Source organism: Culex pipiens, chromosome 1, assembly GCF_016801865.2.
Source record: "Culex pipiens pallens isolate TS chromosome 1, TS_CPP_V2, whole genome shotgun sequence".
Classification (NCBI taxonomy): domain Eukaryota; kingdom Metazoa; phylum Arthropoda; class Insecta; order Diptera; family Culicidae; genus Culex; species Culex pipiens.
Window position 1 is genome coordinate 114,511,681 of NC_068937.1, and position 12,224 is coordinate 114,523,904.

Below are 12,224 nucleotides of genomic sequence, written 5' to 3' on the forward strand. Positions count from 1 at the left end.
GCATTTAACCCTACACCAAACAAAGGAAACTCAAAGAAAAGTTCACACAAAAAGACAAACATCAGCAGGGAAACTCATGCGTAAAGAAAGGCAACCAAAGTCGGGATTGTGTGTGTGTACAAACATAGACTTTTGTTACATTTATTTATATTTATACATTAAATTTAAGAGGCAGTATTTGTAAATATTGCTCGGTTTGTTCTAGAGGTCGTATCGAGGTGCTCCGATTTGGATGTTTAGCGTTTGTTTGTCTATACATGAGATGAACTCATGCCAAATATGAGCCCTCTACGACAAAGGGAAGTGGGGTAAAACGGGCTTTGAAGTTTGAGGTCGAAAAAACTTTAAAAAAATCTTAAAATTGCTCGCATTTCCGTAAAACTTCATCAATTCCAACTCTCTTAGATGCATTCGAAAGGTCTTTTGAAGCACTTCAGAATGAGCTATAGACATCCAGGATTGGTTTGACTTTTTCTCTTAGCTTTTGCAAATTACTGTCAAAAATTGATTTTTTTGAAACCTTAATATCATTTTGCAACAGCCTCCAACACCCATACTCCCATAGGTCAAAAGATAGGTAATTTCATGGACCATAAGCCTACGGTATTAACTTTTTGGCCAATCGCAGTTTTTCTCATAGTTTTTTTGATTTTTTAAGAACAAACATTTTGCAACGTTAGTTTTTGCCCTGTAGGCCAAGAAGACGGCACTTTTTGGTCTCAATTTTGTCATATTCGGAATCCTCGGACAATTTCACGTAAGTTAGAAGTATTGGAGTTGTTAATTTGAGTGGAAAAATTGCCATTTAGAATGAATTAAAATATTTTTAACAATTTGTTGGATTAGGGGTAAAACAGATTTTCGCCTACTTGATACAGCATTTCACGTATTAATCATAGGGTAAATAAGATCTATTTCTTTTTTCAAAAATGTTTTATTTAATTATTTTTTAAATTAAAATTACAACTCCAATACTTCTAATTTTGTGAAGGCACTTAAACTCGCTCTTAACGTAGTTTCACATTCATTCTGTGGGCACGTTTAAAAATATTTTGAACTTTTATGGAATTCCAATGTACATCACCGCATTGCCGAGATATCGATGCCAACATTTCAAAAAGCATCATGTACAAACCATGCGTTTTGAGAAAAACGCATTTGAATGTTGAGCATCCATTTTCAATTACCATTTTTATATAAAAGCAAAATAAGATGTTCTAATGATAACAAACGATGAAAAACGTTGCTTTTGTTGATACTTGATCATTAATATCCAATAAAAAATTATTTCCGTAATTTTATTTGAGAAAAACAAACATAACTTCTTTTGAAATCACCAACGTCGATATCACCCTGCTGTCACTGAGGGGGGCGCTTTGTTATGATTCGTTTTTCTTCGCCGAATGTACATGGCACTTTTTTCATGTTGCTTTTTTTCGTCACGAGGTTTATGTAGCCTTTTGTTTGACAGGTTGACAGGGCTATATAAAAAGGGACTGCTGATGGCAGAGATTTTGTTTATGTTACTTTATTTAAAATCATGATTAAACAGACTTTACTGAAGTAACTTTTGCTCATTTTTGGTGGAGAGATAGCTTATTAGAAGTACTTTCAGCATATACAATAACCCAGAAAGTGTCAAAATGTACATGATGCCTTTTGAAATGTTACCGTCGATATAGCTATTTGAAGTTAGCAGTTTCAAAAAACGAATGCCACGATATCCCAACACTGCCTTGGCCAAATTAATTAAAAATTTTGGTGTAAACTCGTTAAACCGGCCCGAACGCGCGGACGAAGGCCAATTTCCCAAAAAACTTATTTAAAAAAAGATATAAATATTTGTGTGTTTTTCACATAAAAAATCGTAAGTTTTTGAGTTCAATTAGTTGGGTGGTGACGCGCGGTCAATTATGTGGCATTGTGTGTGAAAAGAAAAGAATTTTATTTCGTGTTTCATCCTGGTTGGCTTGCCCACAAGCAGAAGAAAATCAGTTCAATTAGTTGGGTGGTGACGCGCGGTCAATTATGTGGCATTGTGTGTGAAAAGAAAAGAATTTTATTTCGTGTTTCATCCTGTTTGGCTTGCCCACAAGCAGAAGAAAATCAGTTCAATTAGTTGGGTGGTGACGCGCGGTCAATTATGTGGCATTGTGTGTGAAAAGAAAAGAATTTTATTTCGTGTTTCATCCTGGTTGGCTTGCCCACAAGTAGAAAAAAATCAGTTCAATTAGTTGGGTGGTGATGCGCGGTCAATTATGTGGCATTGTGTGTGAAAAGAAAAGAATTTTATTTCGTGTTTCATCCTGGTTGGCTTGCCCACAAGTAGAAGAAAATCAGTTCAATTAGTTGGGTGGTGACGCGCGGTCAATTATGTGGCATTGTGTGTGAAAAGAAAAGAATTTTATTTCGTGTTTCATCCTGGTTGGCTTGCCCACAAGTAGAAAAAAATCAGTTCAATTAGTTGGGTGGTGATGCGCGGTCAATTATGTGGCATTGTGTGTGAAAAGAAAAGAATTTTATTTCGTGTTTCATCCTGGTTGGCTTGCCCACAAGCAGAAGAAAATCAGTTCAATTAGTTGGGTGGTGATGCGCGGTCAATTATGTGGCATTGTGTGTGAAAAGAAAAGAATTTTATTTCGTGTTTCATCCTGGTTGGCTTGCCCACAAGTAGAAAAAAATCAGTTCAATTAGTTGGGTGGTGATGCGCGGTCAATTATGTGGCATTGTGTGTGAAAAGAAAAGAATTTTATTTCGTGTTTCATCCTGGTTGGCTTGCCCACAAGTAGAAGAAAATCAGTTCAATTAGTTGGGTGGTGATGCGCGGTCAATTATGTGGCATTGTGTGTGAAAAGAAAAGAATTTTATTTCGTGTTTCATCCTGGTTGGCTTGCCCACAAGTAGAAAAAAATCAGTTCAATTAGTTGGGTGGTGACGCGCGGTCAATTATGTGGCATTGTGTGTGAAAAGAAAAGAATTTTATTTCGTGTTTCATCCTGGTTGGCTTGCCCACAAGTAGAAAAAAATCAGTTCAATTAGTTGGGTGGTGATGCGCGGTCAATTATGTGGCATTGTGTGTGAAAAGAAAAGAATTTTATTTCGTGTTTCATCCTGGTTGGCTTGCTCAAGTCCTTCCTACATCATCGTTGATCGGGAGGCACGACGTCGTGTGAATTGTTGCATTAAAATAAGTTTAAGTATTACTGTAAATGTCTGTAAAAAAGTCCTTCCTATATCATCAATGTCGTCTGGGTAATCGTGATGAAAAATTACATTTATTCAGTATTTAAATACCTGTGCGCGAGTGTTTTGGTGTGCTAATTAGAAAGACCTTCCCATAGCATCGTTGCTCGGAAGGCTCGCCGACGGGTTTGTTATGAAAGTCCTCCCCATAGCATCGTAGCTCGGGAGGCATCGAAAAGCCAATACCTTATCCTACTAACCAACAAAAAAAAAATAATCACGTGATGCTTGAAGGAGATGCTGTGGATTCAACGGTCTCAAGCGGTATCAACAAGTATATAGCGAAAAACTATGTGCTTGATGAGTCTGCAACTTCAACTATCGGACTAACATTCCTCCCTTTTGTTGAACTGCAGGCTTCTTGGGAGGGCGCCGGTATTGACTAATAAAGTCGGGGTCTTCAGGGGTTAAACAGTGAACGGATGGTTAGCTCCCACTGATCATTTTTGATTCATTGTTTAACTTCAGCTGATCTGTCAATAACGGAGTAGCAGCTCATTGGCAGTCAACCATGCTCATGCTCATGCTCATGCTCAAATCGTAAGTTTTTGATTTTTGTATTTAAAAAAAAAGCAAAATTTCAAAATCGGGCTTCGTCATGCACACGGGATATGTCTTGCAAGTCTTCACCTAAAACTTCAGCCAGTTTGGTCCATCCCATCAACTCGGTGTTCAGAGAAAAACGCTCACAAAGTTTGACAGTCCGCTTTGCGCATGGCAAAATTTTGAGCGTAAATCGACTCTTACTCAGTTTATTTATGAAATATCTTCATGAAACATTCAGGAGCGATTGGAAATCATCTTTTAAGTGGATTTAATATTTTTTTCTGAAATGTGATTTTTTTTTATTTTCTGCATGTATTTAACCCTCTTAAAGGAATCCATGAACGAAAAACCAAACCAATGAATTAACCTTGAGGCTGATTCCAGTGACTGTAAAAATGCAGGGATCGAGTCTCTCTAAACGCACTTTTTTAAACAATTGATTGTAAGAATAGTATGACGATAAATTTAACGTCGAATGTGTAAGGGTTTTGTAGTTGATAAGTTTATCAAACAATTCATGTAAAAACTTTTTTTTTATTGCTGTTGTTGTTTATTTTATTAACGCGACTTTACCAATGACCGAGCCACGTAGCCCAGTGGTAACGCTTCCGCCTCGTAAGCGGTAGATCGGGGTTCAAATCCCGGCTCGGACCAACACAACTGGCGATCTTTTCCCTTCTGGAATCGATTGCTTAGTAAAGGGAAGGTAGTGTATCGTCACAAACTGGACCTTATCACGACACCTTAGGGAGGCGACCTATGGAATGTTAACATTAACCTTAACATGTTAACTTTATGTTGAGAATGAAACTGCCACTGAATCCGCTTTGTAAATGCCGGCCCCGATACTCTTCAAGGGTGTTCCCCTCAGGAACTGGAAAAGATTTACTTTTTTTACGACTTTTACCATTTTTTTTTTGAATGAATTTTAAATGTTTTCTATACATATTGCCAGTTTCTTTCAAAGGTACACGCCGCGCGGCATTTCAGAATATGCCATAGACATTGTTGCCAGCGATTTTCTGCACTTTTGGTGCAATATAAAACATTCCTGCCAACAATGCATGGCGATACGAAGAAGAAGAAGATCAACAAAAACAAAATGCGCAGTATGGGATTTGACAGCACGCATTTGCCGAAAGTGCGGCGCGTCGTTTCGAGGCTGGTTTGCCGCGTGTCTGTCTCGGGAATACGCGCAATATCAAAACAAAGAAAATAGATCTCGTGGAGGTTTTTTGCAGCACTTTTTAGAAAAAAAATATGTAAGGCAGTTGCAAATATTTTTCAAATTAGTGTTTTGATTAATGTTGTTGTTTTTTTTTGCAACCTTCTTTGTCTCATTGATAAATAAATTGAAAATCAGCAGATTTTTTTCTATCTTCTTTCTTTCCTAGAAAATTCTTGGTATAAAACTAAAAAAAAAATTGTATTGCTCTTTATTATCTGATTCAAAATTATGAGTTTTTTTTTTTTCTTTTTTTTATTTTTTATATGTTTTTTTTTATTTTTTCCTTTTATTTCATTTCTTTGTCTGCTGCGCCCTTTTAGGCCCTCAACGGGTGCGAGCCCTGTTTTTCAGCTTTGTCAGACTTTTTTCGGAGTTACTGGATGTTACTGTCGGAAGGAGGTTCTCTTCCCCTGAGGACACCTTGAGTGATTTTGCTTGTTCGCGAGTTCAACCACCCCCTTTTGGCCCTTCATACGACAGTAATTTGAAGATGCTCCCTTTAAGTCTGGGCCACTGTAATTCTAGGCAACCGCTACATAGGTCATCCTTGTGGCCCTGTTGAATTTAGATTTTTTTCAGTGCTTTGTATTAAACATTTTATTAAAAGTTTAATGTTCAGCCATTCTTATAAATATTCAATGTCTATCATTTGAAATTCTGGAAAAGCCGGGGATAAGTTGGAAATTTGGAAATGGGATTTGAGTGGCCACTCTGGATAACGGATTTCATACCTTTGACTCATCATTTCAAGGCTTTTTCACCACACAACTCGGTTGTGTTCATCTCTCATTAGTTTGGCAGGAAAAGGATTTGAGATATTTATCACTCGATAAAAGGTAAAATTACGGTAACTTGTAGAGGATGTCAGAAAACACCCCACTTGTTCACATAAATATTTTGTTGTGTCTGCCCTAGGAATTTTTCTATAATTTGGTATATTTTGAGAAATTGATCTGTATTTCGAAATACCTTGTCATGTTCCTGCCATTCAAGAAGTTACTCAGCGCCAAATGCCTCCCCCGAGGGAGAACCAACAAAAGGAATGTTTTCCATCGACTCGAAACGGAAAAATAAAAATACGCGGACCTTGCATGCACCGGCTGTCTAGCAAGAGGTGGTGGAATCGGCTGATTGGAACTCCTCTCCAGTACACACTCCACTCGATGCTGGCCTGGAACCATTTCAATCAATCAATCCCAACTCGTTAAGTCAACATCGGTCGGATGCGAACTGGGAATATAGGAGTGTTGTTCTCGTTTTGTGGGCTGTGGAAAATGGTCTTGGTCGCACAATGGAGAAGCTGGAAATGGAACACACTTTTGACCTTTGCAGAAAAAATATTGAATATCCTCATTTTTATATTGATTCTTCAATATATCAAGAAAACTGAACAAATATAGCAAACTAAAAACATATTGCCAACGTATGATTCGTCTACCTCTACAATTTACTGGGTACGGTTGCTACTCCCACTTGGGAATGCCACACCCACCCACGCCATTTCCGGTCCTCAAGTGCACTTCTTTTTTATGCGCAAATAAGTGGAGTAGGCATTGCCGCAACTGCGAAATAACAACCCGGCAGAAAAGCCGGAAAAATATAGAACGGTGATTACTGTACAGCTAAACACTGTTAGCTTGGCACTTTGCATGCCTGTTGCAAGTTTAATGCATTTTTTACAAGTTTAAAACTGAGCAAACTTAATGAGAACTTTAGGTTTTGGATTTTTCCTGGCAAACTGGCGGGCATAAAAAGCTGATTCCGAAGTTGATTACCACTACACTGCGGAATGTTATGTATTTGTGTACAAAACAGTGCAACAGTAAGGTAACCATCGTGTTGAACCACCTGTTGAGTATCTCGTCAGTGCATATTTCTTTTTTCATGGATAGAATCTAATAAAAGGTTAGTTCCTAAATATCCTAGAAAACTCCTTCTTTGCCTTCCACCCCCATTCAAAATTGGCTCGTCAAATCAGGGGGGGGGGGGCAAAATGTCATTGGAAAAAGACGTGCAAATTGACCGGGAGGATGGCAACCCTATACTAGAGCGTCCAATTTCCCGTCCCGGGAAAAAAATATTTCCCATTTCCCGGGAAATTTGTAAATTTCCCGGGAATTCCCGAAATACAAGCAGAAGTATACATTTTCCTACCTTTTTGGCACAAAAAAACAATACACTGTTCATATTGAACTAATCAGCTTGTCTGTACACTCAACCCCCGGTGGTTGGTCACTTTTTCGTTTGACACTTTTTTAGTTTGTACCCCGTTGGTTGGTCAAAGTCAAACTAAAAAGTGACGAACTGTCACTTTTTACACGGCGCTCACGCATACTATCAAAACAAACGTTTGGTAGTGTGTGTGAACTCCGTGTAAAAGGGGTGTCAAACTAAAAAGTGACCCCGTTCGTTTGACAACAGTTGGTGTCAAACCATCGGGGTTTGAGTGTAAAATGAAATTGTCAAGGTTTAATTCAGATAATATTTATTTCTGAAGCAGCCACTAGGAATATTGTTTGCTTATATGTTGAACAACAAAAATTACGCTGTTAGGGAATAAATATAAATTATTTTATTTGTACAACCTTTTAAACGTTTTTTTTTTTTTTGTAATATCATTTGAAAATAAGATATTTACATCTGCCGGCCAACATTGAGATTTGAGGATGAAAATTGAACTGATAAACTGTTAAATATGAAAAATTTCGTTTAATTTCAACCACTTTTAAATGCTCAAAATTATTTTATTCCAATGAATTTATTAGGCTGAAAACCGTATATAACTAAAATCAAATTATAAAACCATGAAAAACCTTTAAAAAACAACTTCGTATCATATGAAATTTACCCAAAGAATGCAACTATATTTAAAAAAACTCGCTCCAATTATTTGAAAACTATGAGTTGTGATTTCATGAAATAGTGTTTCAAGTTAAGAAGCGCTAGGAATAAGATTTTTAAGTTAAATTCAATGATTATTTATTTATTCACAAGTTGAAAATACTTGTTCTGAGATAAATTATTTGTCATGGCAAACAAAATTTCTGCGTGATTTTTTTTTCATTATAACTTGACAAATTTAAAAGCAATTTTATGGTTGTGGAGCATAGATTTTCATTTCAACAAAAATACTTATATTTTTTTTCTTATATTAGGGACAATTTGAAAGACGGCATACAAATTAGAAAGTTTATATATTTTCTCAAAGTTGCATGATTTTTGACAAGCAGTCAAGCCATTCATTGATCCTCACACTCATTTTGACCATTAAAGTTGCTGTTCTATACAATTTTGTTGCAAAAGATTTATCAGAAACAGGATCAGAATAACTTTCGTTAAATTTCAAATTTCCCGGGAATTCCCGGGATTTCCCGGGAAATTTGTTGAAAATTTCCCGTTTCCCGGGAATTTTGTAACCTCGGGAAATTGGCCGCTCTACCCTATTCCGACCTAAGCAAACTGACAACAGTCGACATTAGCACGGTTGTCAAATGAGAGCCCACAACAAAAGCACTAACTGTCAAATGGTAGCCCATAACAAATCATTGTTTGGGTTTTTGATTTTCAAATTTCCCGCAATTCAAACGATAAATATCTGAAAAACTAACTTAATCCACCTATGTGGTTGAAGCCTTCCTCACTCATTACCATCAATGGCTGTACACAAATTCATCTATTTTTTAGATCTGGATTAAAAAAGAACATAAATATCACTTAAGTGGCCATATCTCGAGACAGGGTTGCCAGATCTTCAATGATTTGAACTCGTTGGAAAGGTCTTTTGATAACCTAACCAACAATGGGTCGGATTAGGGACCTACATAGGGAAATGAAATGTTCCGAGAGAAATTTCAAACTCCCAAAGTCATTCAAATTTAAGGTTGGAAAACTTGTGGGTTTTCTTTGGTGCTGGCACGTTTCTTGTACCGAACAAGCACAAACATAACAAAAACTACCAGATTATTATAAACAACAGTTTTACAATGCTTGTGATTGTTAAAAATCTCGTTTTTTTGGCCAAAATTATTTTAAATTGACTCCAACCTTGTTCTTGCATAGTCTTGTTGCTCGATTGGAACCCCGATTTGACAGTTCGATTGGAACCCTGAGAGTGACATTTCGCCTCTCCATATAGGCTCTCTAGGTCGGATGGTGGATCCAGACATAGTTTACATACATTTAAGTGAGATCCGGCTTCAAAAAAGTACATAAATATCACTTAAGTGGCCATATCTCGAGACAGGGTTGCCAGATCTTCTATGTTTTGAACTCGATGGAAAGGTCTTTTGATAACCTAACCAACGATGGATCGGATGGTGGATCCGGACATAGTTTACATACATTTCAGTGAGACCCGACTTCCAAAAAGTACATCAATATCACTTCAGTGGCCATATCTCGAGACAGGGTTGCCAGATCTTCAATGATTTGAACTCGTTGGAAAGGTCTTTTGATAACCTAACCAACAATGGGTCGGATGGTGGATCCAGACATAGTTTACATACATTTAAGTGAGATCCGGCTTCAAAAAAGTACATAAATATCACTTAAGTGGCCATATCTCGAGACAGGGTTGCCAGATCTTCTATGTTTTGAACTCGATGGAAAGGTCTTTTGATAACCTAACCAACGATGGATCGGATGGTGGATCCGGACATAGTTTACATACATTTCAGTGAGACCCGACTTCCAAAAAGTACATCAATATCACTTCAGTGGCCATATCTCGAGACAGGGTTGCCAGATCTTCAATGATTTGAACTCGTTGGAAAGGTCTTTTGATAACCTAACCAACAATGGGTCGGATGGTGGATCCAGACATAGTTTACATACATTTAAGTGAGATCCGGCTTCAAAAAAGTACATAAATATCACTTAAGTGGCCATATCTCGAGACAGGGTTGCCAGATCTTCAATGTTTTGGTCTCGTTGGAAAGGTCTTTTGATAACCTAACCATCGATGGGTCGGATATTGGATCCGGACATAGTTTACATACATTTTAGTGAGATCCGGATATATATGAAAACACATTTTTATACATAACTTTTGAACTACTTATTGAAACTTCAATCTGTATAAAACTCGATCTATGGGACCCTAAACCAAGTCGAATGCAACAAGTTCGGGTTAAATCGGTTCAGCCAGTGCCGAGAAACATGAGCTAGTTTGTTGGTCACATACATACATACACACACACATACACACAGACATTTGTTCAGTTTTCGATTCTGAGTCGATATGTATACATGAAGGTGGGTCTACGATGTTTTTATACAAAGTTCATTTTTAGAGCAGGATTATAGCCTTACCTCAGTGAGGAAGGCAAAACACGTGAATTGTGTTGCTGATGGTAAATTCTATCATATCCTTGGAGATTCCATCCCAATATTGGCTGAAAATTCATATCGAAAAAAGTGATTTTTCTGTTTACCTTTTTTTGCTTTTTTTCTTTGGGTCGATCAAACAGTGCACCCGTACACTAAGGATCGGCATTACACATTTTTCAGCTTGGTTTTACACATTTGCATGGTACTTTTGAGTTTAACCAGGAAAACACACTTCGTGTTACCAAAGTAATATGTATAATACTGATTCTTAGTGTTTGATATCTGAACTTCCAAGATGGTGGCTTCTTCGCTACCCCCTGAAATTGACTGACCCAATTTGGGTACTAAAGCCCTATGTAAATTTTTATGTACAACGGTAAAAAACACGATTTAAAACCATTTCTGATCACTTTTTTCATTTTAACGCAAAATTTTTTTTTGACAAGACAACATTTTTTCGGTGGATCAACTATGGTCCCCTTGGAACGAGCTGTCAAGTAGGAGCTTTTCTGTCAAGAAGGACTGCGAGGTTAATTTTTCTAAATTGATTTAAAAATCAATTTTAAACTCTTTGTGGTCGTACAAAGGGTAATTTTACTCAGAAAAATAAGCTTTATCGCTGTAAACAATAATATCAGCAATCTGAGCTTCATTTTAGGACCCAATAGTTAAAAATACCTTTTAGCAGTTTAATTTACTTAAAATCACGAAACACGGAATTTATCGATTGGAAGTTCATCTTTTTCAAATATACCCAACGTTTCACGCGTTGTGCAATCACACACCCTCTCTTCTCACACCAACGCATTTTGCGGTGAAAATCAATCAATCGGCGCCGGCAGCGGTGGCTCCGGCCGCTGAATCTGTGTTGTTGAAATTCAATTCAATTTAAACTTATCATATTATGCATGCAACCGCCCGCCAACAGCAAATAAAACAAATTACCGATGCAAGTTCGAACGGCGGCGACGCCAAGAACCGCCACTTGTTGCTCACACTCACTTAGAAGTGTAAACAAATTATAAATTCTCGTTTTACCCGGCGAACGCGAGGTAACAGAGTAATTGGTCCTGGTTAGTAACTTGTGCCAAGTATTTACCAAGTTAAGTAAACAAACTGATCAATAATGTCGCCCACGCGTGCCTTCCGTACGCACAACAATCCCGCAAGACACACCCACTTCCCGCTTCGGAGATTGGAACACACGTGGTCAAGGGTGTTTTAATTAGTAACAATTGATTAATTGACTCTGATGTTAACTTTTTGCTGTGGCTGGTCTTTCAAACATTTGAGCAGCATCTGATTGGAGTTTTGTTTGCAGACAATTTATTTATGTAGGGGAGTTTGGGGTAATATGGACAGTGGGGGTAATTTGGACACCCCTTTAAAAATCACGTTTTCTTCGGATATAAAGTAAAAACGGCAATTTAAGTAATAAGGCTAGTACTAGTAATGGCCTAGGAGTATGGACAAACCAAAAAAGTTGGAATAGGTTAAGTAGTTTTGGTATAATATGTAAAAGTTTCCAAAGGCCGGTTGGCACTGCCTTAAATTCTAATATTTGGAGGTTGGGAAATAAGGTTTTGCAGGAGTTATATGGCAGAAAAGTGGACAATTTTTGTTGAAGGGGGTTGCTTGGACGATGCCTGAGATATGTACGTATAAAAATTGTGCATTTTATCCATTTTTATCATCAAAAATTGCAATTTATGATAGAATATGCTATGGGGGTAATTTGGACATGACTTGTGGGCAGACATGCATCTGCTCTAACTCCTCTTTTAGAAGAACTTGTTTGGCATTTCACGTAAAAGATACCCAGCATGTTGTGCCAGTGATCAAAATACGCTAATTACGCTTGTCTTTTAGGCTCCCGAAG

The 12,224-nt window shown here is 37.5% G+C and overlaps 2 protein-coding genes across 2 annotated transcripts in view; both read left to right on the top strand.

The window, feature by feature from the left end:
• The window catches only part of LOC120427162 (zinc finger protein 497-like), a 324,949-nt gene that overhangs the window by 191,787 nt on the left and 120,938 nt on the right, over positions 1-12,224 (top strand). The gene's annotated exons all lie outside the window — the stretch shown is intronic.
• Positions 1-12,224, top strand: part of LOC120427150 (Y+L amino acid transporter 2) — a 32,354-nt gene that overhangs the window by 16,875 nt on the left and 3,255 nt on the right. The gene's annotated exons all lie outside the window — the stretch shown is intronic.